This window comes from Haemaphysalis longicornis, unplaced genomic scaffold, assembly GCF_048455015.1.
Source record: "Haemaphysalis longicornis isolate Haplotype H1 unplaced genomic scaffold, Haemaphysalis longicornis Haplotype H1 scaffold_6, whole genome shotgun sequence".
In the NCBI taxonomy this organism is placed as follows: domain Eukaryota; kingdom Metazoa; phylum Arthropoda; class Arachnida; order Ixodida; family Ixodidae; genus Haemaphysalis; species Haemaphysalis longicornis.
In genome coordinates, this window is record NW_027526407.1 from 131,385,938 (window position 1) to 131,406,204 (window position 20,267).

A 20,267-nucleotide genomic window follows, 5' to 3' on the forward strand; every position below is an offset into this window, starting at 1 on the left:
TCGCATTGGGTCCTTCCAACCTATGAAATCTTGGCCCATAGTTGTGAAGTTTTTCCGCTTCAAAGATAAGGATAAGATATTGAGTGTGGAAAGCAAGTTTAAAGGCTCCGGCTAGAGCGTCGCTGAAGATCCCTCAGAGCACACGCGCCTCACCCGAAAAACCTCCTTGAGTTTGGAAACGCCCAAAACCACATTCATGTTACGCCATGAAAAAATTGCCGCAAAAAACAAAAGCTAAATATTTTACAACTCTACCAATCAGGTAGTTGAGCAGTCTTGCACTTTTATCATACAGAAGCCTTCCACAGTTCCACCCCATTGATGCACCTTGTCGTTCTTTTTGCCAATGTGCGCAGCGTTGTCCCAAGCGAGATTATTTGTTCAGACTGTTAAGTTCAACCTCGTCGAACGTTCTTCAACTTGCCGAAACGTAGCTCAATTTGTCAGTCAATGACCGTGACGTCTTGCCGTTCGTCGCCAATTTTGACTTATCGTACTAACCGTAATCTGCGTTGTTCGCACGCGAAAATCTCGTCTCCATTGAAAATTATTTCGTTCAGTTGGTACCCATCAACGACTCCTAATTGGTGTTTCGTATTGTGCACCTAACAGCGACAACCCCTTTACACTACTACTTCACGACGCCTTATTCACATTAAAAGCGAATCATCAAACAGCCCAATTCTTCTTTTTGAAGACTTCACGTGCCCTCGATTGACTTGTCTGATTCTGCTTCTACGCTTTCAAAAAATAGCGCGGATAGTTATTTTGTAAATTTCTGCCTTACATTTGGTTTGTCTCAACTGGTGACTCAAGCAATCAGCATCACAGTTCATTCTTCCAACATTCTAGGCCTCGTTTTAACAACCCTTGCTGATGACGTTTCCTTGGTCACTTCCAGCGTGGCATTAGCGATCACATGGCTGCACACACAACATTTTCTTGCGATATAATTAAAAGTAAAAAAGCAAGAAAGATTCTCACACTATACGATAATGGCGATTACGAGAGTATAAACGATGGGCTAAGAATAATATTTGACAGCTTCTCGACTCGCTTCTCACAACGCTCTCCCGAAGCAAATTGGTTGCTTTTTAAGGCCTAGTTGCAACGCTTAGTAGAATTTTATATTCCATCACAACAGAGCGAGCGGGCTTTACTGCATCAGCGAAACATTTAAATAATAAGAAGACGCGTTTGTTTCGAACAGCCAAATATTTAACCGTAAGTGCACATGGGAAGAGCACTATAGCGCAGCCAAAAATTGAAGCATTAATGCAACAGACGAAACGCAGTTTTTATTCAAGTACTCTAGCTTTAATGCTTCAAGCGGACCCTAAGCGCTTCTGGAAAACTATAAATCCAGACCAATCTAATTTGTTAACCCTTTGCAATGACTCTGGCTTTCCGGTTCCCGACAACGAAGTTCCTGATATTCTTAATGCTACTTTTAGTGAAAATTTTACGAATGAACCCTTGAACAACCTTTCTGACTTACCCGCCTTTGCGCATTCGCCAATGAACATCGTCATTTTCAAACCTCACCGAATAGTAAAGGTAATTGATTCGCTAAAAAATCATCTACAGAAATAAAGGTATATACGCAAAGGTAAGAAAAAATAAATATATTTGCAACCTTCCTGTCGCTAATTTTTCAAGAACCATTACACCGGCTGAGTAGCACGCGACTGGCGCGCAGGTAAGGTAATTCCAGAAGATAAAAACTGAAGTCGGTGATGTCCAAGTAATTACACCCCAATTTCTATCACTAGTGTTTGCTGCAATGTAATGAACCACATTTTATCATTACACGTCACTACGTTTCTAACATCTGTGTATTTCTTTCACGCAAACCAGCATGGCTTTCGTAAACGTCATTAGTGTAATTCGCGATTGGCTTTTTTTCAGCTCGATATTCACTCAAGTAGAGATTGAAATATACCTACTGATGCGATTTTTATCGATTTAAAGAAAGCATTTGATAAAGTTCTACATTCTCGCCTACTAATGAAATTGTCATCCCTAACCCTTCACACGTGTGTTGTTAACTGAATCCGGGGTTTTCGAACGTACCGACAGCAGTTCGTTTATGCCAAGTATAATTCATCATCAGTACAACAGTACTCTCAGGTTTACTGCAAGGTGCGGTCCAGGGACTTCTTCTCTTTTTGATATATATCAATGATTTCGTAACTATCATTTCATCTGGCATTCGTCTGTTTACAGACGATTGTGTAATTTATCTTTGGATAACTAATAGCTCTTGCGCCCAAGGGTTTTCGTCTCTCGCCTGAAAAAAGCGTAGTCATGGCATTCATCCGGAGTGCATGACTCAATTTTCGTTAATTCTTGGGGGTCATCGACTAAATTATGTGCGCACCCAAAAATACATTGGGATAACTCTGAACAGAAACCTCTAGTGGGCCCCTGAGGTCCACAGACTATGTACTCGAGTTTCTCCAGTGTTGCAAGTTATTGGGTACCTTGACGGCAGTCGCTGGGGCAGTGACGGTCGAACAACGGTGCTGCTCTGCAAGGCTTATGTCGATAGCGTGCTACGTTACAACCTAGCTGTTTTACAGCGGCTGTCGACTTCAAGCAACAAGCAACTTGGCGGAGCAAGAAACAATTGCTTGCGAGCCTGTCTTGGTCTGCCTAAGGGCACTTCGTGCACTGCTACAGTTGCGGAGGCTGGTTCCTTGCCCTTGGATGTTCTCCGGCTGCAGGAAACAGTTTCGAATGTACCTGAGGCATCGGTTGCACTCACAAGCCAATTTCTTGGCCCGTAATGTACAGCACAACGAAAATTCCAGCTTAGGAAAAAGGATAAACTCTAAAAACATTTCTGTACCCCCTCAAGCACGACAAACCATGCCGTCTGATTTCCCTCCCTGGACTCTCTCATCCCTTTGCATAGACATTAGCATACCTGGTCTCAACTCAAAAAAACTGCCACAATTTTGCCTCCTACAACTCTCGCTTGCCCACATCAATGTCCGATATTCAGATATGGCCCACATTTTTAAACGCAGAGCATTTTAGTAACTCACGATGTCGCCCGTGTTGGCGTCCGTAGTCCGCGTCCGCATCACTCCCCGTACACTATAGAAATACTTGCCGGCGCCAGGTTTCGATCCTACGACTCTGCGGGCGGAACGCAAGGTGCACGGTACTCTACCAACTGAGCCACAAAGCCGACACAGAACGGAAGGTTACGAACGTGCCTTATATCCTTGACTCATTCAACCGTCGGCCAGAGGTGCGCCCTCTCCCCCGCGTCCTCCTCGCCTTCACTCCGCTCGCAACGCCCTCTCTCGCCGCGTTCGGTTCGGGCGCACAACAGGTGGGGACGTGCGCAACACCCTCTCTCATCGCGTTAGGTTCGCGCGCAAGAACAGGTGGGGCGCCCGCATCGCGCTCTCTCACCGCGGTCGGTTCGCGCTTAAACCACATATGTCGTTCGCGCGCGCTGCGGTCGCTAACATCTGTGGCGTGATCGTGACGTCAGCATCACGCGTTCGCATGGTGGCGATTTCGGCGCTATAACACTCTCTCGCGAGGGGCATTGGATTTTATTCAATTAGATCGGCTTGGATTGGCTTGGATTTGGATTGGATTGGATTAAAGTGGATTGTGTTGGATTGTGTTGCGTCATAGCCGCGCCACGTTGCGTCATAGCATCTCCACGTTGCGTCATAGCCGCGGCAGGGGGTTCACGGCACGTTTCACCATCGACTTCATCGACAATGTCTACGCTGGAAGACAACAATTACAACAAAAACAACCAATACGTTTTCCATACGACTTGCAGGCGCGCCCCCCCGCAGAAATGCTCTGCATTTGATCGTGCCCCTCGCAAGGGGGATGTTTCTTTTACTGACGGCTCAACTACGCCTTACAGCAGTTCTTCCGGCGTCTTCATTTCGTCGACAGGCAAAGCCTTTTCCTATCGCCTGGAACGAACAACCTCATCCACGTCTGCCGAGCTCCATGCACCTAAACATGCCCTGAGCTACATTCTTCGTCACCCACCAGCAGAATGGGCTATATTCACGGACTCGAAGGTGGCGTTGCAACCTTACGGCGTGCCAGCTGCTTCAGCCTTGAGGAGCATGTATCCCGTGATGTCACGTACATGCACCATCTCGCCTACATCGCCGATCACCGAGTGACCCTACAATAAATGCCTGCACATTGCGGCAGTATCGGCAACAAGAAAGCAGATGAGGCCGCTCCTCGCAGAGGCCTACAGCTGCGAAATGTAAGAAATATTTTGTTAACAAAATACGAGGCCGCAGCGCTAGCGAAGGAACTTGCCTTAGAGGAGCGAAACCGCCTCTGGTCCTGAACCTCGGCACGCTTTCCTGCTCGATATAGACCCTGTACTCAGAATGAGGCTACCAGAGCGGATTCCGCGTAAGCTTGAAACCCTTTACCACCGGTGGCGTCTCAACGCAGCACTCACGAACTCACGAACTCTTACCGCCATCGCCTCGGTCTAATGGCAAATCCCTATTGCGATAATTGTGAATTGCCCGAAACAGTAGAGCATGTCGTACTAAAGTGTACGGTATACATAAAAAAAATCACCTCGCAGAAAATATTGAGTGCCTCAAAACGCCTTTATGTCTTTGAAAGGTCTCCTTGGACCCTCTCCCTCTCCGTCGTCCCAGAGAAAAGTGTTGGCTGCAATATTTGACTATTTACGCGGAAGCGGCGGCGCATAGACAATTTAGAACTTTACCTTTGAGAACGTGTGGACTTTTACCTCCCCACGCAAAGCTTTGTGTTCAGATTTTCTTTTAACCTCTTCTTTTGCCCCCTTTCTACTGCCCTACTTCTTTTAGGGCCTTTACTCCCTTCTCCCGATCACCGCAGAAAAGCATGTAGGCGGGAACATGCCGGCAAACCTCTCTGCTTTCATCTAATAAAGAGCTGTCTCTCTCCCTCTCCCTCCATCTCTCTCTCTCTCCCTCTCTCTCTGATAAATCTGCTCTTCAAGAAGTCATTATTCGCAACTAACATTGGTGTAACCCTTGGGTTATGTTTTAGGCGTCTCTAAACCGAAGCTAATATCCTTTCAGCGTCGCCGCAAATATGCCTTAACAAATTATACCATTAACAATCAATTATTCGGAACTTATGATTCCTTAAAACACCTTGGTATGCATATTTCATCTGATTTAACTTGGTCCACCCACATAAACAGCGCTGCCTATTTTGATAACGAGGTGCTTGATATCTTCTTCTAAATCTTGCCCAAACATCTCCCGCTGTTAAACCCCTAGCCTATACCTTTTGCCGGACCCAAGTTTGAATATGCTAATGCCATTTCCTACCCTTACAAAATAACCTTATGTTCTGCAATCCATCCAAAATCGCGCAACAATAATTAAACTTTCCGAGTACTCTTGTCGTTCAAGTATCTCCACTCTGAAAATCCAACTTAATCTTTACACACTTGTATCCCACCGCTAAATTGCCCGACTTTTTCTTTATTACAAACTTTTCCATTTTTCCCCTCGATAATGGGCGCATCAGAAGAGTGCACCGCATTTTACGCACCACCCTTCCTAAGCAGTGTATTCTGAGTATGCCCGCACCACAACTTTTCAGCAATCTTTTCTTCTGCGCACAGCTGGAGACTGGAATGACCTGCCTGCCAAAACCACCCTTATCATTGATTCCCAGTGTTTTAGGCGAACTGTTGAAACACGCCCATGATGATTATCGGTGTCTACCTATGCCTTATGTACGCCCACCCCTCATGTATTGCCCCAAGCCGGGGCCCGCGAGGAACCAATAAATAAACAAATAAATAATAAATAATAGCCGTTTCACTTTCAAATGAAACGCTCTATACACCGCATTTTAGGTTTTTACAGGTCTTATTGTCGTCTGCAATGACCATCTTCACTTTATTTCAGCGGCATTTTACATCTCATAATCGCATTACACTTATTGGAGTATTTTATTCTCGTAAGCTTTATTCCGGTGTGAAACGAAATCACCCAAACGAGAGCTCTCTGACCTGTGTTGCTCCAGTGCCACACAAGAAAATACACATCGGCTACTGTGGTGTGCTGGCACTGTAGCCGGTGTACTTTTTACAAAAAATGCCAGGTTTCTTACGCGAACCGTGAGCAAACCATCTAGTGGAGAAGCTGGAGTTGTAGTTAGTGATGAACTAGAGAAAACATAATTAGGCGCAGTGAATCATTCCAAGTGTACAGCGAACTGTAAACTTGGCCAGTGATATTGTTGAATGGCAATCATATCGTTGAAGTCTTCATCTTTTTATGGCAAATGGAACATCCCAGCGACGACATATTGCCCTTGGACAAGACGGCGCATTAGGACGTTTTTGAAATCGTCACGTCTTACCAGCGTCGCGATGTTTGGTACGACTGATTACTGAGAAACATGAAGCCCTTTTTCTTAGGGGAGAAAATACCTGTAATATATTATGCGTAATTTTTATTTCCCGTCGTATACAGTTTCAACCACTCAGTGTTAGCTTCTATGTTGGCGGTGTCTGCGCTTATACCAGGCGGCCTTCGCATTGCAATGTCCCCAATATTCTGGAAGGGTGGCCTTCGCTAAATCTGGTTAACCCTGTCGTCGTCGCCATATGCTATACATTCAAGGTTTAGTATCAGAAAAAAAATTGTTTCAAAGAGCAAAATCATTGTGCTTACGAAACAGCAACGGCTGTGGCCGAGAAATCTGCGCAGCGCATTCCTACGCTACTTAAATGACTTTTTCTTGCCACTAGCTATGCGCTATCAGCAGTGCTAATCAAGAAGTCATGGAAAGTCATCCTTACTACGAACCTAAAATAGGATGGCAGTAGCTAGAAGACAGGCTCAACCGGATCTTTAAATCTGGTGCAGAGACGATCTGAGTGCGGAGAAGAGGACCATAATATAAGTGAGAACGTAGAAAACGAGGCGGTACTTCACCTAGCATTACTAGTCGTTGTAAAGTTCCTTCTACCATCAGCCTTCATCGCGCAGCCCTCGGTAGACACAGTTGCGAGCGTTGCTCTCGACTGGTGCCCTTACACCACAGAGTATGTCTCTGCAGAAGTAATACCGGCGTTAGCAATCACTCATATAATAAAATGCATGTAGGAAACTTCGTGGTAAATATTCAGTAACCAATGGAAGGCCCTAAATAAGAAACACGATAAGAAAAATAAGAAAAAAGCCAAGAAACTTTGAAATCTCTCTTAAATGTTTGTTGATTTCAAATTTCTTATAAGCTACTCTCCGCTGTCACCTCTGTCCGGCAAGCCGCGAGGCATTTCATGCGGACAAGTCTCAGTGAAAACAAGCTTTCCATCTCTACTAAGTTCAGACCTGGGGAGGTGCGCAGCATGCAGTATATCAGTCTATGGAAATATTTTGTGTTTCTTGCCACAGCGTGCACGCTGATACACGCGACATCCCAATTACAAAGCCAGGGGAGATGGGAAATTGGAAACAGAAAACTGGAAATTCTAACGCAAGTACGGAGCTAAATAGACCAAGCAAGCGCGAACGAAAAAAAAGTGTCCTGTGTGTTATTTTTCTATACGCTTTTTCATACGAAGAAGAATAGTTCAAGTGCGGAGCGACTGAAAACCAGTGTCTCAGTGTGTTTTCTCAGTACGCCTTACGTTCTAGCACCAGACGTTGGAAAACGAGTATCCCGGTGATTTATACCTTGACCACATTGCAGTAAGACCTCATGAGACGACGACGACATCAGACTCCAACATCGCGAGCGCCTAAGATGCTCCTGCATAAATAATTAAAACTCATAGTTAGCCCAAGATGTTGCAAAATTAACACTCCCAAAAACTGAAGCTCTCGCCTCCGTCTCAGGGTGACCAACTCCCTGTACGAGCTGCCTTACAACTTCACCCCATCAGCACAGATTTCTGTCCATTTCTGTTACATGGCAAATGAATGTAGCCACAGCTAGCATCGGTCTTAGCTGGCCTTCAGTTCTTATTGAGCAAGAAAGGTGAATGCCGGCGCTACGTTTTAAGCAGCTGCATCAATGCCCACTTAGCCGTAGCGCTTTCTGCATACTAATAATTACGGAAATGTCGTCGGCAACTTTTAGTTTATGTTTTTGTACCACGTGCTCAAACGCCTGTTTGCACGACGGCCATACAGGTGTGGTTTGTTGCACTGGGCGCCCTAAACATTAGTTTATAGGTTTCCTATCTGCAACACTACAAAATCGTGGTGCCCAAAAGGAATAGCCAGCCACCTGTTAAAATTAGGCACCACTGCAACCAGAAAACAGGGTGGGTTGAAAACAAAGCATTATTTGTTTTTGACGAAGAATGACGTAAGGTGCGCCACAAACATTTCAGCTTTTCAGCGCGGTTCGTCTCTGCACCGGAGTGATACACTAAATAAGTTATTGCCGTCCTACACTTGTACGCAAGAAGGAATGGAAAATCAGGAATGCAGAAGGAATGTAAAATCAGGAAATTGCCTTGCTTGCGATGGCACCTCCCAAACAAAATTCTTGCCGTGTAGAATTAGTTACAGTTTGAAATTCCACGCGTGAAAAGTTGGCTGTATGGTTTCTATTCGCGCTTTGGTGTGCCTGCCTTGGAAGAAATTTGTATAAAGAACCGCAAAAACCAACAACCAAGTTGCTTTAAAACAACAGCTCGTTGAAAACAAGGGTTACTGCCTGAGTTCAACATCTATTCTGTATAACAAACAAGATTCTAAAGGGTCCTGCTTCCACGGTGAGTTTCCACACTGCGCGAACAGGGCTGCAAGCCAACCCGTGAAGGCTAAGAAGACAACAACCGTTATTTCTACGAAGACTACTCAAATCTCAAATAGATCAACCCAGGCCAGAAATAGATAGGGTGTCCATTTATCCATAAAAAAGACAGTTGCGGAAGCATGGCGTTGCTAAATAGACGAAAAGGGTAGATTCTTCATCTTTGTTCTGTACCGCCTAGTGGTGGGTGTCAATTGTGGCGTCATTTTGTCATTTGCCACAAAACTGCCTGGTTATACTCTCCGCCATTTCGCGTGCTGCTAATTATTTTTATTCTTTTTTGCTCATGTGTGGCTTCACATTGTGGATATCTTGTTTTTTTTAATTCTTCTATAAATCTTCGCAGGTGGGGAACTCGATAGAAAATCGATGCCGCCAGTGCATTTGCACCGACATCTTGTCTTGTATTGATCTGTTTAAATTTTTTTCAAACTACATAAAAAACCAACTACACCCCATCAGGTCTAAAACTGCTCTTAGTACCAAAAATGGCGATATAAATTTAATGAAGTGAACTGCTTTGTTTTACACGTGATGCTTTCTTGTTCCAATTTCTGTTCTTGAAAACAGAAATTCCTTTGTCACATGTCTTTCGAATTTTGTTTGCATAACGCTATGCATAAACACTACAAATTGCCCTTCATGCACAAAACAAATGGCCCTACCTGAAGATTCTATATGTGGGCATCTTTCATTCTTTTCTTCATTTCTCAGACTAGTATACTCTGCAGATTTGTGTAGCGATAGATACAACAAATCCATGTGCTGCAAACAACGGAGAAACTTGTGAAGAACTGGTAAAAAAACTGTCCTGAAATTATTTCATTAAACACGGAAGACTGTCACCTTGAATATGCCTCCCGAAGATTTCGGAAATGAACGCACTGGAAACTACAGCCACCTTTCAGCAAAACATCACACATATTAGGCTTTCTGTGGCCTTCTTTAAACTAGTATATAAGCATTTTGAAGTAGTTTTATATAGGTCTCTTCTAAAAGATATTTTTTTGGCCTTTCGACAGTTGCAAAATCAGTCGCACTGGCAGTTGGCAGACCATAGAATTGTGTTAGTCGGTTATGGAGCCAGAGGTGGGAAGCATGTTTAGTTCACAGTGACACAAAATGTGAAAGTCCCCAGGTAGTCGAGCTGATGTAAACATCCTTCCAGCAAAAAGATTATTATTCCCCGCCTTTTGTTACTCTCCATACCGTCTCTGACAAATCAGAGCCTTAGAAGGCGCTGATAGAAAAAGAACCGCACCACGCTTGCACTTTAATTCATGCGCTTCTCTTTTAAGTGTCGACATTCAACAGATCGCACGCGTTATAGCTCAAATTCTAGGAGTATTCCTTAGTTCTGGTAATTTTACACTTTTGTCAGACAACTCGTGTATTGCTTCTAGATCTAGATCATAATTCCTGTTTCATTATCTGTAAATGGACAAATTCCGGTTTTGTTTGTAACGGAGTGACTCTTTATCTTCTATCTTGTGTACAAAAATTAAATATCCTGTATTCAGAGGTTTCTTTGATTTGTGTATGTAAAACAGGCAATATTTTTTGCAGCGCTAAGGGCAACCTTCACTCTTGGGCGCAGGGGATTTGCGCTGCAGGAGAGGTGAGTAAATTCTGTTTTACCTTGCAACTTTTATACAGCTATTGGGCGGGTAAAGAAAATTTAGGATCTTATGGTGGGCACACTTGCCTCGCAATCTCACGCACCAGGTTGCATAATTTGTTACGTTTGCAGTAGTCCCGGATGTAGTGCCGATATACTCATACATCAGCATTGTACTACACTCTTCAGTCTTTACACTGTTAAAGACAGAAGGCGACTCCATGAGCCATCATCATCGTCGTCGTCAGCGTCGTCATCTCCGCTACTATCATCATCATCATCATTATCCTAATCACCATCATCTTCATCATCATCGGCCTACTCACGTTCTCTTCAGGACCAAAGCCTCTCCCATTGATCTCTAAACACTCCTTTCCAGTGCTGCTGGAGTTCACAGTTTTACCCCGGCATTGTTGAATAGCCTTTATCACTCCATTGCAATAATATACTTTCCTTTGTTCTAGACCTGTCTCTCTGTGTCCATTTTGTTACACAATTGTCCACCGATTGTCCGTTTGTCGCACTACATTGCCAGCACATGTCGATTTTTTTGTTCTCTATTTGAGCTGTGATATGTACTACTCGAGGTTTTTCTGTGATCCGAGTAGTTCGTTTTCTGACATCAATGTTAGTCCTAAAATTACTGGTTTCATGGCCCGTCGAGCCCACCTGAGCTTGCTTTCTAGTTGGTTACTAAGGCGGCATGTTTTAGCTACGAATGTCATAACTGTCAGTATTGACTGCTTGTACATATATATTTTGAGTGACAGAAGTAGCTTGCTTTTTATTATTTTGAAGTGCTTGCCGAGTGCTCCCTAACCTATACCCATTCTGAACCGTAGTTGGGGTCAGCACTAACCATCTGTTCGAGGTAGTAATTTTCTTTTACTTTTTCTAGCGTTTTGTTGTCAAACCTAAGGATGACGTCGTGGCCAGCCTATATTCCGCAGCAATTTAAACTTATTTATAATTATTTTCAGCCACTAGGCCACGCTTTCTTACTGTGGACCTTCCGGTATTATGTTGAGGTGATGTGCAGTCTCACTAAGCGTGACTGTTTCTCCACAAACCTCAATTGACTGAAGTATTCCCGTTTACTCATTATTATATGTTTCCCCGCTCAAGCTTTGTAAATACATCCTTAAAGACATGCTGTGAATAGTTTTCGCGATATGGTATATCTCACTGTTACTCCCTTTGCTATCGGTAATTAATCATTCTACTTGTGGCGAGTTATCCTGCCCTTGCATTATTTGTCAATGTATTCCAGAAATCTAATGTAGATATTCTCTAGTGTCATGTTTTAGGGCTAGCAGCACTGCTTCGGTTCGTACGGAATCAAACGCGATCTGCCTGTCCATAACTTCCATTGAAAGAGATTTAGTTTATTCTGTGCTTTTTTCTATCACTTCATTGACAACATGGGCGCAATACATGGTGAAGTACCCTTTCCTAAACCCAGCCTGCTCCCTGGGTTGTTGGAATTCCAGGCGGTCACATAGAAGGCTAATTCTAAGTTTGATAATGGCTTGTAAACGGCTTGTAACCAATAGGACATACGAATTGAAATTTGTTTTTGAGAGGTGCGCAAGGAACACGTGTACACAGACTTCGATGGAGAACTGTAGTAGATACGTATGCATAGACAGTTACTAGAAATAATGGCCAATTTCACTGTGTAAATAGGGTTCTCTTTGTGACGCGACACGACACTGCTGCAGCACGACGACGTAGGTATCGCAGTTTACTCAATTTTCTTAATGCAGCACCGGTATCATCCCAATGCCGCCACTTACATGCATCTACGTGGGCCACTCATATTCTAGACTGGGTGACTATAAGCTGTCTTTATTAAAAGAGACCTCTTCATCACTAAGTGATTGCCACGGCCTGCTGACGCTGTCATCCTACGATTTTTAGCGAAGTGAGCCTGGAAGATTTATCTTTCCGACTTGTTTCCGGCTTTCTTCTGGAAGGTCGCCTGGTCCAGGAATGGTGTCAAACCGCATAGCTTACCATATTCCGGCATGTGCCCGCCTCTATTGGTGCTAAAACCCAGCCAATTCTCTCTGGCCCGGTCGGTGAAGCTGCGGCTGGTTTGGCCAACGTAGACCTCCCCCCAGTTAAACGGGATACTGTACACAGCACTGCTAGTCTAATATGTGTGTGTAGCGGGTGGTGTGCTTGTTGGTGCATGTTGCTGGTGGCTTACTCTCCATCAAACGGCAAATAAGCCACATTGCCAGGGCCAAGAATAACATAAGTAAATTGTATCTGGCCGCAATTTTTTGATATCGTGCGATAGTGTATGGTGTGGTATGTATCGTATGGATATGTACGTGTGGTATAACGTGCACGGTCATGATTTTTTTATGCTTGGGCAACCTTCTGCCATGTTTTAGCCATAGCCAAAGGCTGTATCACACAATCCTAAAGAGGGTGGGAGAGAAAGACGAGCTTCTTGTAGGCAGCTGAGCTGATTATTGAAACCTCTCACCAAATTGAATAGTATTGAAACCCGGAACAGCTTGAAAACCGTAAGTTGCTTATTGAAACCCGTAATGGTAAGCTGACCCGTCACAAGACTTGTTCAAGCTAGAATTGAGCCATGTGTTGGCGATCTCCCTCTTGATCAGTTTAGAATTGCGCTGTCGAAAGGTAAAATGCTTTTGTGGTTCTATGGCTGTAATACAGCACACATGTGCCTTCATGAAGGTAATCCTAAGTTCCAGAAACTGCATTCAATCATCTTTTGACAATTCACATGTAAGTTTAAGACCGCTAGATTCCGCCAGGAAAAGATTATGGAGATCTGCCTCATCAATGTCAAGGCTAAGTTCATTATGAGTTGCCATTTGATTGTGAGTAAGCCTCTAGCAACATGCACCAAGAAGTACACCACCAGCTCCTCAGGTTGTGCTGGCAATGTTGCGTAGAGTTTCCTGTTGAGCTGCGGGAAGGCGTACATCAGCCAAATGGGCCGATGCTACAAAGACCGGGTAAGAGAGCACCGGCTGGCTGTTAGTAGCAACACAGGTTGGCAGTTGGCGGATCAAGGTGAGCGATGTGGTTGCACGCCATTCCTGGACCAGACGACCATCTTGAAGTAAGCAGGAAACAAGGCGGAAAGGGAGATCATCGGGGCTTACTTCAAAACAGCACGGGATGACTGAGCCAGCATGACGTCAATATTTCTTAGTGACAAAGAGCCATCTTTTGTTAAAGACAGCTTATAATCACCCAGTCTAGAATGTGTGTCAGTCTTAATGTTTTGTGTCTGTAGTATCAGTAATGCGAGCGTGTGCCGACATGTCAAATGCTGTTAATAGTTTATATGTGAGCTGTAGGCAACGGTTAATTCCTGGCAGTAATCTTGAATCTATACTCTTCGTCATTGTACAAGTGAGCGTGGTTTTCATGAATAAACAATTGGACGTTGGCGCCTGTATGTGGTTTGTGTTTCTACTTTGTGTTCGTCTGCTTAGCTCCCTTTTTATTCTTCCCAATAGTTAGTCTAGTAAGTTGAAGAATTGCGGGAAAGCTGAGGAAACGTTTACAATCGCTATTTACGAGAAGCTATTGCTACTTTCGCCTTTTGTAATTCCTCCTAAAAAACCACCTAATTGGTAATCACCACTTTATAAAACGGAGTCCCATTCGTGGCAAGCAGTGCGCCAAAGGTAGCTTTTCACTAGCGGCCACACGCCTATGTGGCTTCTAAATTTTGTTTTCCCCCCCTACAATTAAATACTTAATTTGTGTATGTTTTGCACTATCTGTTTTTTTGTTTTGTACCTATATTCTCTAAAAACTAAGAGCTCTGTCAACATGTAATTAAAAGCAACAAGATAGTTGCAACATGCAAACTCGATACCAAGTATACTAGTATTTAGCCGAAAGTGTCAATCTATATAAAACAACAATATATGGAGGCTCTACAACCACAAAAGAAATTAAAATAAACAAGATTCTCCACAGAATATCATAGAACACAGTGAAAGGAACACGACTGCATGAATTTAAAACTCCAGAGGTAATGAATGAATTACAATTGTGCCGCTATATTTTCCTGACTACTCGATATAACGCCACCGAATATAAATTACGCATGAAAAAGGACAGGTTACTGCGACAAAAAAAAAACGATACTAAACCCCACGTGTTTTTACCAATAATGGAAAGAGAGAACGTGGATATTATGTGCTATTTTTATGTATTACCATACCTTCGTAACTGTCTAAAATATCCAGCCTAAGAAAGGTATGAAAGACTCTAAAGAAATCGCGCAATTCATCATAACGTGCTAGGACACATTATTGTAGATGACAATGAATTCTGATTGTTATTGAATCGTGTGCCAAAATGCATTGTTGTAGAGTGCCTTCGATATAACGCGTTAAGTTCATTTGCACGTCTTTATATACTGTTTTTTCCTCCTTTTTTTTTTTCAAACGTACCAGACCAGTACGCTTTTATCTTCGTAATACTGCTTGCCCTTTCTTGACACGTTCTTTTCCTTTGTTATACGTAAATGGCTAGTTGTCATCACGATCGTTTCATTACGTTTCTGCTTCTACTTTGTTGCCTTTCAACAAAATCACCCTTACTGCGCATCTTGTCGGGTGCTACTGTTCTGACAGCCATCCCACAAGCAGTGCGTGCATAGGAAGGCAATGAAACCCTTGTACCTCTATAATTTGGAATAAACTCTCTAAGTAAAAAAAAAAACTCCTCTTTGCCGTACGACCACATAGTTCTCTCGGGTACGGGTTACCCTGGAGGTGCTGTCGAACAGGGTAACCAAGCCATGCGAATGCACCGAGCAATGAACTTGAAGCTGCAACAAAACAGCCCCAAAAGAACCGTCGCTCAAGCAGACGACGAAGCCTTACTGCTGACGCTTCCAACCCCGAGCAGACACTTCCGCGAAGGGAACGCTGGGTAACTTGGCCGGGCCATCTCTTGTGTGCTCACTGAGGGAAACCATTGGGCCCCTCTTTCTCCCCCCTAAGCACCTCCGAGGTGTTGAAAGTTTGTTGTCCCGCACATTGCGATAGACCCCCATTGGCTGTTAGAGCTAGGAAGCTTAACTTTAAAAAATGCAGAGCACGTAACCATGCACCAGCGGAGGAGCACCCGGCGTCGTTCAGAATTTCGCATGCGCTTGCGCACGTGTGGGTTTCCCGCATTCATCGTCGCCGTATTCTGTGTGGCCTGCCAGTGGCGCGCCGGTCGCTCTTTGATATAAGTCGTAGTGTCGGATGCGATTTTTTCGCTCACGTGACATTTTTGGTAGCTTGGGCTTAGCAATAACGGGGTGGGGCTGTTGAGAGAGGGCAGACATGGGTGGGTGGACGGGAGGCGATGTAAGCGGGTTTGACTCCATTAGCGGCGACGACTTCTTGGGAGCGGGTAGTATCGCGGGGGGTGTCAGTGTTCGGTTGCCGCTCGCTCTACGAGGATGTCCACAGACTGGTGGCTCTTTCTACTCCCTCTGTTCTAGGATTCGCTGTCTATGTACTCAGAAGTTCAAACTAACCCAAGTCGTACTGGTTCTGCGCCTTGCACCACTAATGCAATCAGCGATAATTTATGGGGGGATGCGGTGGCAACTTCCACGCAAAAATTGCGGCAGCTATGTATGTCGGTTTTCTCGTCCCCGAATCAGGCTAGGGTGAAAACGTTAAGATGAGAACTAAACAAGACCTCCTAATAGGCGAAACCTTTTTGATCCTCTAAATTTTGTGCTATAGTTTCTCATTGTCAACATTTCTGGCGAGAAGCTATACTTTAGGCCAACATGAGGCAAAGCATCTCGAAAAAGATTCACAAAAAAAATTTATGTTTTATTTTGAAATACAGCCGCGCTAGAAGTTTTTTATAGCTAATGAAAAAAATTGGGATAAAAACGATGTTTTGACCCAAATATACTAGAAAGGGCTCGCGCCATACTCGACTTTATTTCGGCATTCTAAAGGTAATGAAAAGTTCTAACAAACAATGTGCGAGCAGGGGAACGCGAGAAAATTGCATTCAGTGCGCAAACCTAAACCGGGTCTATTGAGAAAGGAGCGAGATGTGAGGGTAAGAGCATGAAAGCTGTAAGGGGAGAGAGATGCATTTGCATGCCAGGGGCAGCAAAAGGCTGTAGACTTTCGATGACAATTGCAAAAAATAAGCACATACGTAGACATGTTTTTCGGCTAACCAACTTTGTTAGAAGTCTGCGGCCACAGCGGATATGGCTGCAAGTAACCGCGACGTCGCTTTTCTTTTGGTGGCATAGTTATTTTGGGGGCGATTTTTTGGCACACTTATTATTTATTCTTCGATTGTTCTTCCGACAACTGTCTGAGTCGGGCTACCACAGAGTGCGCTGTTTTAAATCAGGAACATAGTCCACTCACTAAACAGCATAGTAAAATCATTAACGAACAGCGCGAAGAAATACGGCACAAAATTGCGAGAAACGGACAGGTACGCTCTGGCCTGACAACATATTTATTTTATTTTGACAACATATTTATTTAATCACAAAGAAAAACAAGAAATAAAGTCGCAACCAAATTACTGCCACGTCTGTGAAAGTATGTTCATTTCCTCCCAGGGTAAACAAGAGTTTATTTGCATATTAGAATTATTGGTAATTTGGATACTGGTGTCCTAGCGCTTACAGATGTGATGGTTGGATGTTCTTCTTATGTGGTATGCCTTGGTTATCGTCGTTAAATTTTATTATTTCGTTTTTAAACACCGTGGTATCTTCCAAAGTGAGTACTGAGGCATGTATGCAACAGCATTTTGCAAAATGAATATGCTGAGTAATTTTGTGTGCGGTGGTGCTATCACAATCTCGTTTATAAGAACATCTCGGTTTCCCCGGCGTGTGTGTGCCCCCACCGAGGTGGCAGCATATACACAACACCTGTTGCCCATTTGAATACTGGTGCGGAATGGTTTATCGTGCGCTCATTTGTGCGGGCAGTCTGGGCAGCTAATCGTCGATCGACATTACTGCACACAATGTTCCTACTTTACATGGGGCCTAGAAAAGCGCAGCGACAGAGTAGCTTTTTCCCGGGATTTGAAGGTGTTGGGACACTCGGTTTTTAAAAGGTAAGAAAACCGGGAATTTGTTATTCTTAGCAGTGGGGACTGCTTCACAAGACCTGTCGAATATCTGCTTTGAAGCCATCTTACGAAGTTCCGCGTCACCAGAAACACATTATTAGCGGTGTCACATGCCGAACACAGTTTAGGTAAGTGCATTAGGAGACCAAATTAAAATCATGTACCCCAGCGTCAAACGACGGCGATGGTTCAACGCGAAGTTTCCTGGTGACAGATTTTCTGGTTGCCTACGTTTTCCAAACTGCTTCAACTATGTCAAAATACAGCAGTCGGATAGACGCCGGCTTGATATTGAGAAAGACCCAGGTTTGAGTTTGGCCAGGGCAAGCATTTTTTTATCTCACTTGGACGATTTCAGGATCAGACGCTGCCAGTCAGAATAATGTAGCTTTGCTTTAATGAAAAGTGTGTGGTAAGTTCGAGCTAGATTTTTTCCCAAAATGCAAAGCCAAAAATTGGCAAAGATGAACGATTCCGAGCTATTTGTCTGATGCCCAGGAGCTATCTTGTATAAGCTGGCACCTAGGTGCTGGCACGTATAGCTACGTGGCTCATAACATGTGGTCCCTAAACACAAGTTGTCAGTGCACCAGCGCACTGACTGGGAATAAGCGTAGTCATATGGCAACACATTGCGCCACACATGGTTGTGTACCGGTTGTTAAAGATAACTTGGTGTTGTCCAAACACCGAGATGAAACATCATGGGAGACAACCGAGACATGCCTAATTACACTATCTGGAGATCGCAAACTCGGTATGCCCTCCGTAGTGCTTAATTTCCGTCAATTTCAAAATGCTAAGGACAATTTGGTGTAGCCAAGTCGGGAAATAGATTACGCTTGCGCAGGCGCGACAGTGGCAGTGCTACGTTTTTTTTGCTCTTTGTTATAATTTAGTGCCACGTTGGCGAATGTATATGTATATATTCGGTCTTTGTTCAAAACAAGTTGTTGATAGATGGTAGGGTTTAATGCACCGGCGCAACACAGGCGATGAGACGCTCCCTATTGGAAGCCTCCAAATACTTTCAACACCCTGGGGATCTTTCCGTGCGCCGAAAGTTCGTAAACAAGGGCGTTTTCGCTGTTCGGCTTCATCAAAAAGCAGCCTCCGCGGCTGGGATCAAACCCGCGTCCACAGGAACAGTGGCCCAACAGAAAATAAGTAAGTTGTGAATGCTCGGCTGCACTCTTCGTTTCTCTGCTTTGGTGCGGCTTTTTCGGGTGTTGATATATAAAGACGAATATTCGCCAACTTGCCCACTCAGTGCCATCTTCCCTATTTTATAAGCATAGATGTTAAAAATAAGATAATTGCGAAAACTTAATAGGTGTCGAAATTCTAATATATATTAACAAAACTCTTGTATTGCGAAAATCCTTTGGCTTGTTAAAAATTATTCTATAGCATGAACATGATTCATTGTATCTAGTAATAATTACGTTTTTTCATTGTAGGAGGTTTCAGTTTCGTTCTATTTATTTATTTGTGAATGAAAGACGGTCCAGTGTTGTACGGAAAGGTGTTTCAAGGAACGGTGTTCCTGGAACTATTTTCTTTTTATAGGAACGAAGGGTGCCACCGTTCCATGAACGGTGGCTGGAACTGTAACGGTAACTCATTAGGATTATGAAGGCTCGGCAGTAACGGCGTCCCTTCGGCAAACGTTACATTGCCAGGATTTGTTTGCTTTTGATGCCAAGGCTCGAGTATAAAAATTCATAGGTCGCTAGTATTTTCCTCTTCCTACAAACTGGCTGATTCCCGCGCTCTTCAGCGGAACGTCCTTCCTCGAATGTCCAAGGCGGAAGGATAACGCCGCAGCCGCCCGCATATGGTGCTTGCTTTCATGCTGGTTGAGCTTACGCGGCGCGCAACGTGTGAATACCGCAGCAACGAGAATTCTTTTCACCTTTCATCGTTTGTCTGGAGGGACCAGGATGCGGGCGTGGGCGATATAATTCTTCCCTGTGGGACAGCGCTGCAGGCCTCTTGTGAAACCACCATATCGGTAAATTGTCAGGGGTAATTACCGCAATATTGCGTGCGAGGCGCGGTTGCGTTGCTGTCTTCGGAGTTGCGCTCACGTTCAGGTCATTCCAAGGGTCACCAGCTATCAATATGGCTGGCGCCGCAGCAGTGTCTCGGGATACTGGACTGCTCGAAGTTACAGAGTACGCACACAGTTCATCACAGCGCGGTCTTTCGCCGATCTGGCAGGAATAGGTCGACAAGAGTGCCAGGTCCTTTTGTATTGCACTCGTCATGTTGACAAAGGACAGGAATGTCGTCATTGTTGCACATAATGTCGTCGCGTGCCGTATGAACAACACCTGAAAGAGGCCGCCCGAACGTGTACGGCCAGCGTTCAGAGTTTTTTTAGTGTGTCAGTTTCAACCTTTGCCTTCAATTTTTATAGTGCAAATGTTTTTTACACACGTGATTAGGCTCCGCCTATTTATTGCGCTTTCCCCTCTGGCGTATTTCTAACCACAGCAATTGATTTGAGCGTCGCGTCCACATATTTGGTTGTTTGTGGTTGTTTCCTTTGTCTACTACCATGATTGTGTTCGATATTCTTTGTAATTCGTGTGCGTAGATTTCATGTGTGACTACGCTTATGACTTTTAATTTTCTCTTGTTATCGTCTTCCGACTTGTACTGCGAACGCTGTCGCCAATATTCGGACTGCTGCGTTTCGTTACTCGAACATTTGTGC